Genomic DNA, 15998 nt, shown 5'->3' on the forward strand with positions numbered 1-15998 from the left:
CACTTTCTGTTCGACTTCGACGTGGTTGTTCTGATCAGGGCTAATTTGTATCCGCACTTCTCCAGGAATTGAAGTAGGACCCCCTCCTCTGGGGTCCACGCGTGGCCTTAGGGTCACTATTGTCCCTCAGCCTCTCAGCTACTTCTGGAGTAGTGGAACGTCGAAGGTCCGTGATGAGATGTAAGGACCTTGGTTCCGGTCTTCCCAAGAGAGGTGGGATGGAAAAGAGAACCATGCTCTAGAGCAGGGAGAAGCCAGGTGGTGGGCGGAGGTGAGGTGCGGGGCTGACGGGGGAAGGGCGAGTTTAGCCATTCAGGCCTCTGGCCGCGCGGCCGCCCCCGGAGGTGGCAGGGGACCAGCGGCAGGCAGGGCTGCAGGGCGGCCCCTAGTGGGGAGCGCGGCCGCGGAGGTCAAAGGGCCGGTGCGAGCTCCGGGGAGCCCGCCACCCACCTCGGCCCCTCCCCTCGGCGGCGAGCCCGGGGGCGGGTTTTGTTTACTCCCTACACGCACCGCGGCCCGGCCAATCCGCGGAGAGCGTCGCCGCGCGTCAGGACCCCGGACGACCAATAGGAGCGCACCGTGCTGCTCCGCCGCCAAAGCGAGCGCGGGGGAAGCGGCGCCGCGGCCGTGTCGCTGAGGGCGGACGGCGTCGGGCGCGCTGGGCTGTGCGGCCGTCGCTGCCTGGCACGCGGGGCGCGCCTTGACCCTTCCTGCCACCGCAGGCTGCAGACGCGCGCGGGAGCGTCGCGAAGGCCGCGGCTGCGCTGGTGGAAGCTCGCTCGCTCTGACCCGACCTGGCTCTGCCTGGGGAGCGGCAGCTCCCGAAGACGGATCCCGGACGTGGGCCGAGGATTGTGCGCGCCGCCCGCCCCTCCGCACCGAGCGGCCGGTAAGGTCCGGGAAAGGGCGCGGGCCTGCACGCCGGGGCCTTTGGACCGGGCGCGGTCCCTGTCTGTCGGCCCTCCCTGTCTCGTCGCGGGACTTCTTGTCGCGGGGCTTGCTGCTTGTCCCCAGGGTTTCTGGGCAGCCCGGCTAAGCAACCCTCTCCTCCTCCCCCCAGTGCCTGATGAGGCTCGGAAGCCTGCAGGCTCGCCCTCCTCCAGGATCAGGAAGGGCAAGGGCTGCCTGGATTTTCACTCAGGTCTTCTGACTTTTCCTCCCGGCTTCGTGATTCACAAGCCTCTGGTTTCTGCCGGGCGCTTCACAGAGTTCCAAAGCTCCACGTACCGGGAGACCCCCAGGTTCCCCTAAGTAACTTTTACTTTCAAATGGAGGTTCCATTCTCGATCCGATGTCTCGGAGGAATTCGGCAGGACTCATGGTTGCTGTGCACAGGGAAGTGGGAAAGTGTCCGTGGGCTCCCGCCGAGAGATGGCCCGGTGACGTGCGTGGACACTCGCCCGTGTTCCCGTGCTTTGTGTGGGCTCGGTGTATTCATCTGTGGACCAGATCTGCCTCTGCGAGGAGGGGGAGGGTGGCGCGATCGGGAAAGGGTCTGATCTCGGGGATGCACTTGGAACAAAGCTCCCCTCTAAGAAACGCGTAACCACCTCGGTGCCGGGCGGGACTCTGGATCCCCTGTTGTTTCCCCTTTCCATTTGAAATAGTCACCGGCCTTGTATAGCCTGCTTGTAGCTCGGTGGGACAGTGTTTGCCGAACATTCCTAAAGCCCTGGGTTCGATTTCCAACGCTGCAGCCACAAAAATGCCACAGCCAGAAACAGCAGGTTCGTGCTTTTTTCTCTGGTAGTTGCTGAACGTGCCTTCGAGTCTTTGAATGCTTCTGTCTTTCCTCATTCCATCTCAAGGGGCTCCGACTCCCTAGCCCACGTACCTGCCTTCCTCTACAGTCTTGGCTGCCGCCTTTCATTTGACTTATAATTTTTTTTTCTGGGTCACTTGTGTTTTGTTCCCTTAATGGTTTGAAATCATCTTAACCAGGAAATACGGTTTAACTTACTTGTCTTTTTTTCAGTGTGGCAGGATTCAAAGTTGAATATAAAGTGTCGACATAATCTGTTTTGCATTTTGCTCTTTCCGTTTCACCGGTTAACGTCCCCGATGTAGGTAAAGCTTTACACCACTGTCCCACATTGCTAGAATTGGTGTGTTCATTCTCACATCACAGCAGGAGATAACTTCAGCGGCCAGACCCCAGGTTCTGTCACGCTTGTGTACTGGCTCTGGACGGGCTTACTTTTAGAACATCTTGTGCCTGGAACTAGTTTAGTGTTATGGCAGACATGGTGTCTGTAGCACGGTCCTGGCATGCGGTTGCAGTTTCAGGAATGCTGCACTTTCATTGGTTAAGAAAGGCCCGAGATTATTAAACGCCCCAGTTACCTTAATTACATGCCGTTTACTTAAGAAAGGAAGCTGAGTTTTAATTATTCCTATTAATATTTTGTGGCTATAATTCCCTCCTTTCCACCCTTGTGAATGTGCAGTCCTTGGCATATGCAAGTTTTACCCATGCAGCCAAAATTCTTAACTGAGCTGTGAGCTTTCAGTACAGTTTGAGGGCTGGGCCATAGCTCGGTGGTACGGTAATTACCCAAACCCTATTTGGATGCCCAGCACTAGGAAAATAAGAGTAATAACCAAACCCCACCTTTAAATAGGATGTGCATTCTTTTTGTCTTTTGTTTTTGTTTTGTTTTGTGTTTTGAGACAGGGTTTCCCAGTGTAACAGTCCTAGCTGTCCTGGAACTAGCCCTTATAAACTCACATCCACCTGCCTCTGCCTCCTGAGTGCTGGGATTAAAGATGTGTGCCACCACTGCCCCGCCAGGATGTACATTCTTTTCACGATCTTTTAGACTCATTGCAGTGTGTGTCATAATGGATCTCAGAAGAAATCAGGCTGGGAGTTTGTAAGGATTTTAAAGCCGATTAAATGTAAATTGGGGCTGGCAAGATAGTTCAGTGGGTAAAGGTGCTTGACACCAAGATTGCTGACCGTAGCTCCTTCTCTGGGACCCACAGGGTGCACGGAGTTTCAGGATAACTCCTGAAAGTTATCCTCTAACTTTTCCACACCTGTGCTTTCCTCAAAAAGAGAGAGAGGTAGAAAATTTACTCCTTTTTCATTTTAACCTGTGATACAGGACTCTAAAGATCCATAAATTATTTAAATAAAGGCTAATGAACCCTTCGAAGTGGTTTGCAAAATAATTTGTATTTATACATTTTTGAGAGGTCATTCACAGTTTCATAGTTTCAGAGACAAAGTTACTTGAATAACTAACTTTTTTTGTGTGTTTTTGAGATAGGTTCTTGCTATGCATTCCAGGCTGGTCTTAAACTGACTTTAGCCCACGTTTGCAGTAATCCTCATGCATTAGCCTCCCTACCTCTCCCCCACCCTAGGTTGCTAGGATTACAGGCTTGGCTTGTTCAACCACACCTAACCTAATTTTTATTGGTTATTTCTTTTATTGAACTGGTAATTGTATTTTCACAATATGTTCTCATTTCAGATATTTCAAGTTACATACAATTAATTGTCCTCTTACTTTTTCTCTCTTCTAGTCTGCTAGTTTTGTTGTGTGGCTCAGGCTGGTCATTTATCTACTAGGTAGCTCAGGCTGGCCTTAAATTTACAGGAATCTTCTTGCTTCAGCCTGCTGAATGCTTTGATTACATGAGCGTGTCAGCACACCTGGCAGTTCTTCTTTAGGCAAACCAACCTCCCTCCCGCCCTCCCTCCCGCCCTCCCTCCCTCTGTCCTCCTCTTCCCTCCCTCCCTTCTTTTTCCCTAACACAGGGTCTCACTATAGTTCTGGATGTCCTGGAACTCACTAAAGAGTTTTTTCTTTCACTGTCCTTTTGAAGCTTTTCACAGGACTAGTGACTTTATGGATTATACCGTCTCTGTTTTAATGTGTATGTGCACATGTGAATGCCATTGAAAAAGCGCACATTTGGAGGTGAGAGCTCAAGTCACTTTTCTAGGGCTCTCTACCCTGTCTGTCTGAGACGGCTCTTACAGAAATATGAGCTCGCTGATTGGCTAGTCTGGCTGGCTTGCTAGCGGGTATCCACCTCTTTCTCCTCCCCTTCTCCCCCAGTGCTAGTAGGGTTACAGATGGGAGCCATTATTCCTGGCTTTTCACTGGCTTTTAAACAGTAGATTTGTTTCATTGGCAATCGCATCCTGCTAATTTATTTAATTTTTAAATATTTATTTATTTATTTATTTATTTATTTATTTATTTATTTTGTCTGCTTGTATGCCTGCAGGCCAGAAGAGGGCGCCAGACCTCATTACAGATGGTTGTGAGCCACCATGTGGTTGCTGGAAATTGAATTCAGAACCTCTGGAAGAGCAGGCAATGCTCTTAACCACTGAGCCATCTCTCCAGCCCCCTGCCTTAGTCTTTTTTTTTTTTTTTTTTTTTTTTTTTTTTTTTTTTTTTTTTGGTTTTTCGAGACAGGGTTTCTCTGTGGCTTTGGAGCCTGTCCTGGAACTAGCTCTGTAGACCAGGCTGGTCTCGAACTCACAGAGATCCGCCTGTCTCTGCCTCCCGAGTGCTGGGATTAAAGGTGTGCGCCACCATCGCCCGGCACCCCTGCCTTAGTCTTATGAGTGCTAGCATTACAGGCCTAAGTCATTGTGGCTGGGGCAGAAATTAAAATTTTGATTTCTTATATTAATTAAGGAGATAAGTTCTGGAGCTGGCATTCCTTGTTTTAAATCCTGACTGTACAATGGGCCTCAGTTTCTTCATCTATAAAATTCATACTATAATGCTAGTATTGATCTTGTAGGATTTACAGTCTATATTAAGAAAGGGAGAGGGGCCGGGCGGTGGTGGCGCATGCCTTTAACCCTAGCACTTGGGAGGCAGAGGCAGGCGGATCTCTGTGAGTTCAAGACCAGCCTGGTCTACAGAGCTAGTTCCAGGACAGGCTCCAAAACCACAAGAAAGGGAGAGGGGCTTTTAAAAGACAGCACTTCTCAGTAGAGAACCACAAAATTGTTTTCTTTGTGCTCTCCTAAGTCTTGATGGTGGTTTTGAGATAGGGTTTTGCTCTTCTTCTCAAGCTGTTTTTTGTCTGAAATCACAGGCACGTTCTACCGGTTTTTTTTAAATTTGATGACTTTTTGTGCGTGGTTATGGGCATGCTTGTACCTGCAGTGATCAGAAGAGGACATCAGATCCCCAGAGATGGAGCCACCCGACCAGACTCAATTGTGTTGTTACTGCCCCTCCCCCAAGATAGGGTTTCTCTATGTATCAGCCCTGTCTATCTCGGAAATTCACTCTCCAAACCAGGCTGGCCTCGAACTCACAGAGATCCACCTGCCTCTGCCTCCCGAGTGCTGGGATTAAAGGGGTGTGCCACCACCGCCTGGCTACTTGTATTATTTTTTTTAAATTGTGAGTGTGTCTGTGTGTGGGTGTGTCCACTTGAGTGCAGCTGTCCAAGAAAACCAGAGGTGTCAGGTTCCTGGAGCTGGAGTTCTAGGTGGTTGTGAACTGCTCTACATGAGCGTTGGGATTTGAGCTTGGGTCCTCTGCAGGAGTAGTAAATGCTTCTAACTGCTGAGTTGTCTCTCAGTCCCAAACAGATTTCTTTGTAACGAAATATTTAAGGCTTATTTTTCTCTTGCTAAATTACAGATTTGACTTATTAGAAATTAAATCAGTGTAAGCCAAAAGTAAAGAGGAATATTAAGAAAAGATTTATGAAAACTAAAAAGTATTGAAAGAATTCTGGCAAGATGGTTCAGGGAAAGCCTTTCCTGTGCAAGACCTTCAATCCCCAGATCAGATCCCAGGTGTGAAGGGAAAAGGAGAATGGATCCCATAAAATTGTCCTCTAACCTCCACACAGGTGCTGTGGCTTGTGCGCCCATTTCCCAAACAAATAAGATAAATTTTATAAATTTGAAAGCTATCAAAAAAGAAAAAACCTAAATATGTTTCAGAGGGAATATAAACATACAATAGCAATTATAGTAGCCATCTGTTATTAGTCTCAGTACTCACTAAAGATGCTATGGCTAATGTTGTGAATAGGGGGTGTGGGTATACCTGGTTAATTAAATATGTAACCGTGAAAATAGTGTATTTAAAAATGAGAAGTAGGGCCGGGCGGTGGTGGCGCACGCCATTAATCCCAGCACTTGGGAGGCAGAGGCAGGCGGATCTCTGTGAGTTCGAGACCAGCCTGGTCTACAAGAGCTAGTTCCAGGACAGGCTCCAAAACCACAGAGAAACCCTGTCTCGAAAAAGAAAAAAGAAAAAAAAAAAAAGTCAAAAAAATGAGAAGTAGGTAATATATATATCTACTATAAAAATAGAAAAATTGCACAAAAGATTGTTTTTTCTCTCTTCACTTTAGGTTTGTATTGAAGTATGCACTCTGACAAACTGATGAACAGAGAGCCTTAGTAGACTGCCCAGATGTGTATGTGTTTCTGTGTCTATACTTCTGTAAATACACACATATAAGCATAAATTCACTGTACAGGGGAAGAGTTTGAAGCTTGTTTTAACTTGGATTATTCTTTTTTTTTTTTTGGTTTTTTCAAGACAGGGTTTCTCTGTGGTTCTGGAGCCTGTCCTGGAACTAGCTCTTGTAGACCAGGCTGGTCTCAAACTCACAGAGATCCGCCTGCCTCTGCCTCCCAAGTGCTGGGATTAAAGGCGTGCGCCACCACCGCCTGGCTCACTGGCTGCTCTTCCAGATGTCCAGAGTTCAAGTCCCAGCAACCACATGGTGACTCACAACCATCTGTAATGAAACCTGGTGCCCTCCTCTGGTGTGCAGACATATATGCAGGCAGGATATTGTATATATAATAAGTAAATAAATCTTTAAAAAATTTTATTTTTATTTATGTGCATGTATGTGCCTGTGTTTCTGCCATGTGTAGAGACCAGAAGAGAGTGTCAGACGTCCTGGAACTGGAGTTATAGGCAGTTGTGAGCCACCTCATGTGGGTGGTAGGTGCTTATTTTCTTCTGAAAGAGCAGCAAGCCATCTTCCACCTCCAAAAGGGTTTACTTTAGCTTGTATTTGAAGTAGAATCCATTGTGATGGAGAAGTCATGGCAGCAAGAGCTTGAAGCAACTGGTCACATTGTAGCTGCAGTCATGAAGTAGAGAGGGATAACAGCTAGCAGTTCATAGCTTTCTTTTAATGCACCTGGGACCCCAACACAGGAGTGCTGCTCGTAGTTATGGTGGGTACCCCAATTAGCCTTATCTGTCTAGACAATTCTTCATAGATATATTCAGAACCTTGTCTCTTTAGGATTCTATATCCTGTCAATTAGACAGTATCAGCCGTCAGTTTTACAAATTGTGAATCTTATTTGAGTTGGGTAGCTCTCTAATTAATCTTTAAAAAAATAGGAAATCGAAGTCAGGTGTGGTGGCGCACACCTCTGATCTCAGCACTTGGAAGCAGAGGCAGGAGGAGTTTGAGCTCAGCCTGGTCTACAGTGAGTTCCAGAACAGACAGAGAAACCCCGTCGCCAAAAAAAAAAAACAAAAAAAAAAAAACAAAAAAAACCCCAAAAAACAAAAAAATAAACAACAACAAAAAAGGTAGTAGATCTGGTGTCCAAAGTGAGAAGAGTGGTAGGCTAGGTTTATTTTCAGGGTTCCCCTGGGCCTAGTGTCCGAAGTTTGCCTTCTTTACTTGTTATAGTAGTTACTGCTTTAAATTGAAAGAATTTTTAAGTCTTTCTGTCCTTATTACTAGAGGTAAAACTATCTTAAAAAATACTTGAGGTGGAGGGCTGGAGAAACAGTTCAGTGTCTAAGAGCACTTGCTGCTCTTGCAAAAGATCCAGGTTCAGTTCCTAGCACCAACATGACAGCTTACAACTGCCTGCAACTCCGGTTCCAGGGATTTGACACCCTCATCTGGTCTCCAAGGGAACCAGGCAAGCTCATGGTGCACATATATACATGTAGGCAAACACTCATATGCATAAAATAAAGTAGATAACTCTTTAAAAAAATTAATGGGCCGCCGGGTAGTGGTGGTGGTGCTACACGCCTTTAATCCCGGCAGAGGCAGGCGGATCTCTGAGTTTGAGGCCAGCCTGGTCTACAAGAGCTAGTTCTGGGACAGACACTAAAGCTACAGAGAAACCCTGTCTTGAAAAACCAAAGAAAGAAAAAAAGAAAAGAAAAGAAAAAAGAAAGAAAAAGAAAAAAAAATTAATGGGAACTGGGCTGTAGTGATGCACGCCTTTAATTTCAGCACTCGAGAGGCAGAGGCAGTGGATCTCTGAGTTTGAGACCAGCCTGGTCTACAAGAGCTAATTCCAGGACAGGCTCCAAAGCTACATAGAAACCCTGTCTTGAAAAAAATCAAAAAATAAAATAAATAAAAATTAATGAGCTGAAAAGATTGTTAGTGGTAACAAAGCACTTGTGCTCTTTCAGAGGATCAGGGTTTGAGTCCTAGCACCAATACAGTGGCTAACAGCTCTAGTTAGGAATTGGTGCTCTCTTCTTGCCTCTGCTGACACTACACACATGCAGGCAAAATATCAGTACACAAAATAAAAGCAAATAGTTAAAAAAATACTTTTGGGGAAATGTGATAGATTTAAAAATTGCACATATAATAATCATATCATTCACTAAATATATCTGCCAGTCTCAGACGAGAAACAGGTAGTGGTGCCCTGGTAGTAGTAGTGCCTTTCTAGTCTCGAGCCTTTTCTTCCCCAGGGGGACTACTGACTTAATGAACTGATAAAATTTTTGTTCTGACCTCTTTCTTCTCTCTCTCTCTCTCTCCATTATTTATCTCTCTCTCTCTATATATATATGAAAATATTTTTATTTATATATATGTGAGTGTGTGCCATATGTGTGTGGGTACCCTCAAGAGGCCAAAAAAAGGTATAGAATCTTTTGGAGTTGAAGTTACAGGCAGTTCCAAGACACTATTTTTTTGGTTTTCAAGATAAGGTTTCTTTATGTAACAGCACCGGCTGTCCTGGAACTCGCTTTTATAGTCCAGGCTGGCCTCAAACTCAGCGATTTGCCTGTCTCTGCCTCCCGGAGTGCTGGGAATAAAGGTATGTCCCACACTACCCAGCCAGTTCAGAGACACTTGGTATGGGTTCTGGGAGTCAAATTCGGGTTCTTTGAAAGAACAGGAAACCCCTAACCACGGAGCCATCTCTCCAGCCTCAATAATTCATTCTTTTCTTTTTCCTTCCTTCCTTCTTTCCTTCCTTCCTTCCTTCCTTCCTTCCTTCCTTCCTTCCTTCCTTCCTTTTTTTTTTTTTGAGACAAGATTTAAAGTTGGCCTTGAACTCACTGAATAGCTGAGGAGGACTTTGAACTTCTGATCCTACCAACCAACCCCTCCTGAGTGCTGGGATTACAGGCATGCACCACTACACCTGTTTGGTTTGTGTGTTGTGCTAGGGATTCACATGAGAACTTTTAAGCAAGCACTCCAACTGAGTTTGAGGCCAGCCTGTTCTATATAGGAAGGTCCAGGCCAGCTTGGGCTACACAGTGAGACCCTAGGGCTTTATAGTCTGTGACCCTAGATGGAATAAAAGTGGAAAATGAAAGCCAGCTTCTTCAGGCATATCTCCCAGCCCAAATGTTTGGCTTGGAACTATTTTAGGTCATAGGAAACTTACGAAAATAATATGAAGTGTTTTGTTATAGTCATTATTCTATTTCCAATGATATTAACAGTTTTGTGTATGTTGTGCATATGTGTGTTCATATGTATGTATGCAGCAAGCCCCAGGCATCCATCTATTGCACTCCTTCCCCTGCCAGGCTGGGGTTACAGATGAGTGCTTCTGCACCTGGCTTTTTTATGTAGGTGCTAGATCCTAAGTCAAATCTTCATGCTTGCATCTCACTAGCTCCAATATTAAGTTTTACATTAGAGTAGCATAGTGTTTCAGCTAGTAGCAGCATACATGACAGTGCTCTCATAAGGATATAATGGCAATAAAAATTCATAATATTTAGTGATTAGTCCATTGTAGTCTTGCATCTTAGTAATATATTGGTGAAGATGTTCATATAAACAAAGCCCATTGTGCTACTAGTCATAAGAAAACTTAATGTGCTGGGTGGTGGTTGTGCAACCACTCGGGGCAGAGGCAGGCAGATCTCTTGAGTTTGAGGCCAGCCTGTTCTATATAGGAAGGTCCAGGCCAGCTTGGGCTACACAGTGAGACTCTAGGGCTTCATAGTCTGTGACCCTAGATGGAATAAAAGCGGAAAATGAAAGCCAGCTTCTTCAGGCATTCTCTTGCTCTGCTTCCTTGCTACAGTTAGTTGAAGGGCTCTTTGCACTGCTACCAACCCAGAAATACAGAACCAGCCTACCATAGATTGAAACTTATGAGACTATGAGCCAATTAATTATATCCTACCTCCCTGTTTCTGTCAGGTTTCTTTGGTCATTGCAACCAGAAAACTTAGTGCAAATGATAATATAATGTTAGCACCAGTAGAATATTATTTATAGTTTTGGATTTTTAAAAAAGATTTAGTTACCGTTTTTTTAAAATTATTTTTTTAATTATTATTTTTATTATTTATTATTATTATTTTTTTTTTTTTGGTTTTTCGAGACAGGGTTTCTCTGTGGCTTTGGAGCCTGTCCTGGAACTCGCTCTGTAGACCAGGCTGGCCTTGAACTCACAGAGATCTGCCTGTCTCTGCTTCCTGAGTGCTGGGATTAAAGGCGTGCGCTACCACTGCCTGATTTATATTTGGTTTTTTTAAAATAGAGTCTCTATGTAGTCCTGGCTGGTTGGTGTCCCTGAAAGTGTCATGGCCAACAGGGAAATGATCGGAGCTGGTGAAGAATGAAACACGGTCAGCATCACTTTAGCAAGTGCTGGATCAAAACTTCCGGAGTCTGACCTCTCATTTTCCTTATACATTTAAACTCAGTAAAAATTTGGAAAACAGTCTCCATGTGACTTGTCACAGCTAAGCTTCAGGGATGGCTACATCAAAACTTCCTTGTAAAGTAGCAAAGCTCCAGTGGTCTTTACAATAAGAATGAGTTCTATTGAGTGTAAGAGCCCAGGGAGGAAGGATCTGTCATAAGCATAAGAATGGGTTCTGTTGATGGAGGATGTGAAGTACACAGGACCTCTTTCATAAAGATGGGTTTTATTCACTGAGACAAAGCTCAGGATTAGGGCTTAAACAATGCTCAGGATTTGGGATTCAGGTGTAGACTGGCTCCTAATAGAATAGCAAAGGATCACCAGGTTGTTAGATGACAGCCACTCCAGCCTTCCCTGGTAGAAAATAGGCCTTTGTGCTTAACAATTCTGGCTTCTCCAATTCTTGCTCTGAGCTGCACCTCCTACACCGACTGTCCTGAAACTCTCTATGTAAATCAGGCTGGTCTCAAACGCAGAGATCTGCCTACCTCTGCCTCCCAAGTATTGGGATTAAAGGTATGCACCACCACTGCCCAGTTTTGTTTACTTTATGTGAGTCTTTTGCCTGGATGTATGTATGTATACCGTATTCATACCTGGCTTCCAAGAATATCAGAAGCGAGTGTTGAGTCTTCTGGAACTGGAGTTACAGATGATTGTTTGAACTTGGGTCCTCTGAAAGAGCAGAGGTTAACCACTTTACCACTGAGCCATCTCTCCAGCCCCCATCTACTTTTTTATGATTATATATATTATATATATAACATATATAACACACATATATTTGTAGTGGCCTAACTTTTTAGTGAGCTCTGTAATTTGAAACAGTACTTCTTGTGCCAGTGAGATGGCTCAGCAGGTAAAAGTGCTTACCACCAAGCCTGATGACCTGTGTCTGATCTTTAGGACCCATGTGGTGGAGGGAGAGAACTGACTCCTTGAAAACTGTCCTCTGACTTCTCCATATGTTAAAAAGAAAGTTTATAAATTAAAGCCTTCAGTACTTCCTGAAACATGTATGACTTAGAAATTTTAAGTGCTGTTCAAAGTCTCCCTTCTATAACAAGAAGTTATAGTTGCCCAGGCTATGTTTCCTTCTGGTTTCTTCCTTTTTCCTCTTGCATTATCTTCTGAAATTAGTACACCACCCATAGAACTGATGAATGCTTACATATACTTATATTATACTGATACCTTTTTTATTTTATTATTGGTTCCCTGATCTTGGTTTTGTTGTGAAATTTGAGTAGTTTGTATTTTTCAGAAGCACATATTGTGGAAGTTCTCTTGTAGTCTAGGCTGGCCTTGAGCTTGATAAATAGTTGAGGTTGGTCTTGAGTTCCTGATTCTCCTGCTTCTGTTGTCTGACTCCTGGAGTTGCCTTTGTGTGTCACTATACCTGGCTGCTAGTAGATCTGTATTGAATGTCTATTGAAAGTCAACTTTTTTTTTAAAGACCCAGTCTCATGCTATTCAGGCTAGCCTTAAGCTCACTTTATGGCTGAGAATAGCCTTGAATGTTTGATTTTCCTGTCAATTTCCCACATGCTGGGATTACAGTTGTGCACCACCACACTTGGCTTTGAAAGTCAACTATTTGAAAATATCTTTATATCCCCTGCATTAAAAAATATGTATATTGTGTTTGTGTGACCCATGTGTGCAGGCGCCTGAAGAGGGCACCAGATCTGGAACTGGAGATAGAGGCAGTTGTAAACTATCCGATGTGGGTGCTAGCAATCAAACTTGGGTGCTGCGAATCAAACCAAGGTCCTCTTGCAAGAGCAGCAAATACTCTTAAATCATTGAGCCATCTCTCCGTCTCCCTACCTGCATTTTGAAAACTAATTTGAGCCAGGTGGTGATGCCCTCCTTTAATCCCAGCACTTGGGAACAGAGGCAGGCAGATCTCTGTGAGTTTGAAGTCAGTCTGGTTTACAAGACCTAGTTCCAGGACAGGCACCAAAGGCTACAGAGAAACCATGTCTGGAAAAACCAAAAGAAAAAAGAAAAAGAAAACTAATTGATAGTCTGTTTTGATATTATCCTTCCTGAGTACCTTGAGGGTATCACTTTGTTTCTAGTGTTGTTGAGAGGTCTTGTGCAGTGTAATTGTCACTCCTTTGTAGATAATTTGTTTTTCTCTCTATCTGCCTTTTTGGTCCAAGGTTCACTCAACTGCCCCCATACCAGGGACCAAACCTAGGGCTTTTCCCATGCTAGGCCATCACTTTACAGGGATCAAAGACATGTATCACCACTACCCAGTATATCTCAACTATTTTTAAGAGCATGGCTTAGCCAGGCAGTGATGGCTTTTGATTCTAGCACTCGGGAGGCAGAGGTAGACTGATCCCTGAGTTTGAGGACAGCCTGATGTACAGAGTGAGTTCCAGGACAGTGAAGGCTGTGTAGAAACCTTGTCCCAACCCCCCAAAAAACATAGTGTAGTGCTTTCAAGTATATTCATGCCATTGTACAGCCATCTCCAGAACTTCTTTTATCTTGCAACGTTGAAATTCTATATCTGCTAAATAGTAGTTCCCTATTTCATTTGCCCTAATGCCTCCAGCCACCATTTTATTTTATAAAGTCAGTTTCTCTAGTTACCTCATGCATGTCATAAAGCACTTATCTCTTAGTGTCAGGTTTATCTCACTAGTGATAATGTCTTTAGGCTTCATCAGTGTTACAACATATATGAGAATTTCATTTCTTTTTGAAGCTCTCCTTTTTTAATGCACTATGACATTTATATGCTCCACTTGATTATAAATTCATCCTTCAATAGAGTCTTAGCTTTTTTCCTACATCTTAACTATTGTGACTAGTGCTACTCTGGATGTGAACGTGCAAATATATTTTTAGATCAGGACATGGTAACACATGTAATTGCAGTACTTGGAGGTCAGAGGCAGGTAGATCATCAAAAGATCAGGGTCAGTCTAGTCTACAGATCAAGTTCCAGGCTACCTACCGAGGACTGCACTGTGAGACCCTGTCCCCAGAACAAAGACTTGTTTGTGACTTCACTTTTAGTTCTTTTAGGTATGTACCAGATGTGGAATTATTACTGCATCACATGATTAGGTTGGTGTGTATTTTGCTTTTGGAGTGTTGGGTGTTGTCTCTGGGGCTTCATGCATATTAGGTAAACACTGTACCACGGAGCAACACTGCTAACTTTAGTAGTTTTTAATTTTTGAGCAACCACCATACTGTTTTTCACCATAACTATATATATTCCCACTAGCAGTGCACACAGCCCCTTGCAAATACTTGACATTTCCTGTGTGTGCACATGCACATAGGGGCGTGCCAAGCTTTGTTTCTGTTGGGTATGAACTGCTATCTCATTGTGGATTTGGTTTGTATTTCTTTAGTGATAGTGAGCATTTTTCATGTTTTTTTTTTTCTTTTTTTCTTAGTGTGTATATGTGTTCACTTTGGTTATTTATTTTTTTTTTTTTTTGGTTTTTCGAGACAGGGTTTCTCTGTGGTTTTGGAGCCTGTCCTGGAACTAGCTCTTGTAGACCAGGCTGGTCTCGAACTCACAGAGATCCACCTGCCTCTGCCTCCCAAGTGCTGGGATTAAAGGCGTGCGCCACCACCGCCCGGCACTTTGGTTATTTTTTATTTTAAATTTTCTATTCATTTTATGTATCAACCATAGTTCCACATCCTTTCCCCCCCACCATTTTCAAGTTCTTATTGGCCCTTTATATATCACACACACACACACACACGCACACACGCACACACATACATATAAAATATTCTGTATGCATGTATGCCTACTCACCAGAAGAGGGCACCAGATCTCATTATAGATGGTTGTGAGCCAACATGTGGTTGCTGGGAATTGAATTTAGGACCTCTGGTAGAGCAGCCAGTGCTCTTAACCTTTGAACCATCTCCCCAGCACTATATTTTTCTTTGGAAGTCCTTTGTATTCTCTTCTCCTCCCCATAGGTGGAGGATCTGGCTGTATTGCCTAGACTAGTCACTAATTTGTAGGTTAAAGTGATCCCTTCATCTTGGCCTCCCATTGGTAACTGGGCACACATATCCTTTGTCCATTTTAAAATTAACAGAGTTTTTGTATCGTGATATAGTTTTTTTTTTTTTTTTTTTTTTTTTGATTTTTTTCAAGACAGGGTTTCTCTGTAGTTTTTTTTTTGGTTCCTGTCCTGGAACTAGCTCTTGTAGACCAGGCTGGCCTCGAACTCACAGAGATCCATCTGCCTCTGCCTCCCGAGTGCTGGGATTAAAGGCGTGCGCCACCACCGCCCGGCTCTCGTGATATAGTTTTAAGAATTTTTTTGTTTATCTGCAAATTAATTCTTTGTCAGATACATGATTTGCAAATGTCCTTTAACTTCATACTATTTTTAGGTGTGTGTATATGTATGTGTGAATGTTTGTATGCATACATGCATGCTCAATGTATATATGTATGTGTTAATGTCTGCCTACCTATAGTGGCATTTCATTTGTATTTTAATAAATAAAGTTTGCCTGAGGATCAGAAAAGTTAAACAACCACACTGGCCAGCCCTATAGACCAGGCTGGCCAATGACACACATTTTTAATCCCAGTAGCCGTACTAGTTTGCCATAGAAACCAGGCAATAGTGTTGCACGCACTTAATCCCAGAGTTTAGAGAGGAATATAAAACGGGAAGAGTCAGCTTTCAGCCTCAGTCCCATTCTGAGATTCCTGGAGACAGGACTGCCATTTTGAACTGAGGTAGAGGTAAGAGCCAGTGTCTGGCTGTTTTGTTATTCTGACCTTCAGGTTTAACCCCAGTTTCTGTCTGAGTTTTTAAAACTACCCTTATATACATTGTGTAGGCTAGAAGTTGACATTAGGTGCTTTTATTTGCTTTTTTTGTTTGTTTTGTTTTTTGAAACAGGATTTGTATGTAATCCTGGCTGTCCTTTTATATCAATAATAAAATTAAGCTGAATGTTGTGATGATTTATGTATGTAAAAATCCCAGTTCTTAGATGGAGAAACGGGTTTAATACAAGTTTGAGACCAGCCAGAACTACCAAATGAATTCCTGATAGCCTAGAAGTA

General features: G+C 43.8%; 1 protein-coding gene across 7 annotated transcripts in view; it reads left to right on the forward strand.

Annotated features, from left to right (window-relative positions):
- Positions 1-612: 612 nt before the first annotated feature.
- Tfdp2 (transcription factor Dp-2) overlaps positions 613-15998 on the forward strand; it is a 119542-nt gene continuing 104156 nt past the window's right edge. The window contains exon 1 of one of the 7 annotated variants that reach the window (XM_057766730.1): positions 613-889. The gene's annotated coding sequence lies outside the window, so the exon portion shown is untranslated. The remainder of the gene's footprint in view (positions 890-15998) is intronic. The other 6 variants (XM_057766729.1, XM_057766722.1, XM_057766725.1 and 3 more) reach the window with 6 other exon arrangements.

The sequence above is a fragment of the Chionomys nivalis genome, chromosome 4, assembly GCF_950005125.1.
Source record: "Chionomys nivalis chromosome 4, mChiNiv1.1, whole genome shotgun sequence".
In the NCBI taxonomy this organism is placed as follows: Eukaryota; Metazoa; Chordata; class Mammalia; order Rodentia; family Cricetidae; genus Chionomys; species Chionomys nivalis.